Below are 3,911 nucleotides of genomic sequence, written 5' to 3'. Positions count from 1 at the left end.
GAAGAAAAGATGGTAGTGATGTTTGGTGGGCTCCACATCGAGATGGCCGCCCTGAAGACGCTGGGCGACTGGCTGCGAGGAAGTGGCTGGGTACAAGCCTTGGTGCAAGCTGAGATTGCAACGCCAGGAACAGCCGACTCCTTCCTGCGAGCTGCCCACGTCACCCGCACAAAAAGAGCTCATCAAATCACTGCAGCGGCACTGCACATCCTGCAACACCGTGCGTATGAACGCCACTGTATGACGTATTTTGAGGATGCAGAAGACCTGCCTGAGTTCGAAGTTTGTGTCACCAGAGAGGAGAAGACATTCCCAACTTTCAGCACTGGGCAACTGTGCTGGAACTAGAGATGTTGGTACTGGTCTACGTGCGTTCTCTGTGGCAGGCTTCATTCATGATTTACCTTGATGCCGTGACGGAACTGGTCCCATGGTTCCATGCCTTAGACCACACACACTATGCCAGGTTGGTCCCTGTTCACCTGAGGGACATGATTGCACTCCCAATGAAGCACCCAGATGTAGCTAGAGAATTTATGGCTGGCAACTTCACTGTACAGAAGACGAAGAACGTGTTCTCTTCGATCCCAATCGACCAGGCACATGAACAGAACAACGCATGCATCAAAGGAGATGGTGGAGCAGTCGGCCTCACTGATAACACAAGTGCCCTGCGGCGTTGGTTGATTGCTGCGCCAGAAGTTGCCAGGGCCATAGAAGAGTTCCAAGATGGCCGTCAACACTGGGGGAGGCGAGAGGACACACGTCATCATGACCAGACACCAAGTGTGCAAACCTCTTTCGCCAAGGATGTCCGTGCCCTTGTCAGCGTCATAGAAGAGTTTGGCAACCCCTTTGAGGACAAGAGCATGGATCTGGTTGTGCTTGACACAAAGGAAATTGCAGGTCCTGCTGCAGTTGAGAATGTCAGGAATGTGAAGAAGATTGGCCAAGAGCAGTACAAGGCTTTCACCAGAGAATGCCTGGTGGAAAGGACCAAGCCAATTGATGATGCAATTCGTCGGAACAAGCTGAAGTTGTTTAGCACTTCCACCCCGAAAAGTGTGATATGAGCAAAGGGAAACAGCAGTTGGCCTCTCTCAGGAACGACGTGGCACTTTTCTCATGGCTCTACATCGGTTGCCAGACGAGGGATGGAAACCTTGAAGAGTTCTTTCGTCATGAGAATTAAGCGTGTCCTCCAGCTCTCTCCGATGGAGAAAGTGTCCATCTAGGTACGAAGAGTGATCTCCTCAAATGCTTTAAATAGTTGTCCAATGCCCAATCAGAGACTCCTGATACCACCAGCCTAGTTCTTGATGAGTCATTGTCCAGATGCTGAAGCCTGCGGTAGCCAAGAACTTTGATGACTATGCTCAGGATGTCTTCATACCGTACCTATCAACAAAGCTTCATACTGTGTCATGCCTGGACCTAGTCTGGGACCGCTACGTTGCCGATTCACTGAAAGGCAGTGCAAGATCAAAGCGTGGAAAAGGAGTGCGTAGACACGTGGTCGGAGCAGCAGTTATACCTGGAAACTGGCAGAACTTCCTCCGAGTGGACACCAACAAGACCGAGCTGTTCAAGTTCCTATCAGAAGCGATCTTCAGGTGGTTTGACCAGGATGACAAGCAGCTGGTTACCACTGATGGAGAGGCAGTCCTGAGAAAGCCACCGCTGCTCGACCTGGCCTTGCTCGCCCCATGCAGCCATGAAGAAGCTGACAGTCGAATGTTGTTGCATGCATCCCATGCAGCCAACCATGGTCACCACAAGATACTGATCAAGACAGTTGACACCGATGTTGTGGTGTTGGCTGTGTCAGTGGCCCAGGGACTGCAACCAGAAGATGAACTGTGGCTAGAATTTGGCACTGGGAAGAGTTTTCGGTACCTGGCAGCCGATGAAATAGCAGCTGGCCTAGGACCAGAGAAGGGACAGGCACTCCCAATGTTTCACGCTCTGACTGGGTGTGGCACTGTATCTAGCTTTGCTGGTATTGGTAAGAAGACTACTTGGACAATCTGGACTGTTCTGCCAGAACTTACAGACGCACTGCTGAAGCTAGTGGTGGCACCAAGTGGCATATCCTCTGCACCAAGTGGCATATCAGACGATGTCATGCACACCATCGAGAGGTTCGTCATATTGCTCTATGACAGAACCAGCACGTGCAACGACATTGACAAGGCCTGGAAGAAACTCTTCGCGAAGAAGAACAACGTGCAGCTGATCCCGCCAACCAAGGCAGCTCTGGAGGAGCATGTGAAGGGGGCAGCCTACCAAGGAGGCCATGTGTGGGGTCAAACACTGCTACCAACGCCAGAGCTGCCTCCTCCATCCAGCTGGGGCTGGGTCAAGAATGACGAGGGGGTGTACGAGCCACACTGGACGAAGCTACCCAAAGCAGCCAACACCTGCTATGAGCTAGTATCGTGCAAGTGCAAGAAGAGCTGTCTGAAGCGTTGCAAGTGCAAAAAGGCCGCACTTGAATGCACAGGTGTGTGTGTGTGTGTGTGTGTGTGTGTGTGTGTGTGTGTGTGTGTGTGTGTGTGTGTGTGTGTGTGTGTGTGTGTGTGTGATAGAGAGAGAGAGAGAGAGAGAGAGAGAGAGAGAGAGAGAGAGAGAGAGAGAGAGAGAGAGAGAGAGAGAGAGAGAGAGAGAGAGAGAGAGAGAGAGAGAGAGAGAGAGAGAGAGAGAGAGAGAGAGAGAGAGAGAGAGAGAGAGCTCACAAAATTGAGAGAATATTAACAGAGCAGACTGTGTCACTGATTCAGAACATTTAAATCAGACATCTCTCGATCAATTTCTATGAGTGAGATGTCGGTATTCATATGAATGAGACGCAGTCCATGATTCGTTTGCAACCATTTTCAACAACCACTGACTTTACATAAGCGATGTTGGTATTCATATCAATCAGACGCAGCCCTTGATTCGTTTGCCACCATTCTCAACAACCAATTTCTATGAGTGAGATAGTCATCCGGTACAACAAATAATTAGCAGCCATCTTGCAAAATAATGGCGGCTATCTCTAAACTTGAGGTGGCTACAGGTTATGTTTTTCTTAATTCAGCTTTTAATAAATGTTTAAACCAATGTTAGAGTGAAATTACAGTAACCACTGGTGGCCATTTTGAAAAATGGCTGCCACAGCCATCAGCGGCTGAATTTGAGATGGCCCAATATCCAAATCTGTTCATAATATGTTAGGCTGCTCGTGTGCCAAATTTGGTGCTTTCCTCACAAAATGCACAATTGTTATGCGAAGTTGCCCCACTATATGGTCCCAATGGATGGATGAATGGAAGCCACGTATCTGTTAGAAAGTTTCATTACCCTTGCCGAAGGAGAGGGTATTGCGTTTGGGTCCGTTAGCTTGTTTGTTTGTGTGCACATAACTTACGTGTTTTTCTACACACCTGCGTGGTGGATCGAGCCAAAATTTTCACCATAGGTGAGATTACTCATGTGGAATGTTTTAATGATAATTACGACGTCATGAGTCATGTGGTATGGCAGCCTTGTTGGAAAAACGGAAAAACTTTGGACCTCTATCTCTCCAAAACTGCACAAAGGAAAAAGTTGAAACTTTGCACACGGCAAGTACACCTCATGGGGAATGTGATTTTTTTATGTCAGAGGTGCCTTCATTATGACGTCATAATTGCATATGTAGAATGCTACATCTGAGCAGTATGAAAATGTTTGAGGGTCATCTCGGGATAAAATGCTCCCCAGAAAAAAACAATGATGACGTCATCAGCCACGTGATGCAGCAGCCATATTGTGTTTGTTTGGTTTTAACCTATAAAAATCTTATTCACTGAAGTGGCTGAACAGATCGAGGTGAAACTTTACACGTATGTCGCCTATCAATGAGGAACAGGAGGTTCATACATGTG

General features: G+C 48.2%; 1 pseudogene; it reads left to right on the top strand.

The window, feature by feature from the left end:
• Positions 1-1,320: 1,320 nt before the first annotated feature.
• LOC147015958 (uncharacterized) lies at positions 1,321-2,725 on the top strand (annotated as a pseudogene).
• The last annotated feature ends 1,186 nt before the right edge of the window (positions 2,726-3,911 follow it).

The sequence above is a fragment of the Eptatretus burgeri genome, chromosome 12 (genome assembly GCF_056783735.1).
Source record: "Eptatretus burgeri isolate ZD-2024b chromosome 12, Ebu_testis_v1, whole genome shotgun sequence".
In the NCBI taxonomy this organism is placed as follows: domain Eukaryota; kingdom Metazoa; phylum Chordata; class Myxini; order Myxiniformes; family Myxinidae; genus Eptatretus; species Eptatretus burgeri.
Note: the sequence above shows the minus strand (reverse complement) of the source record. Positions and strands in the feature narration are given on the sequence as shown.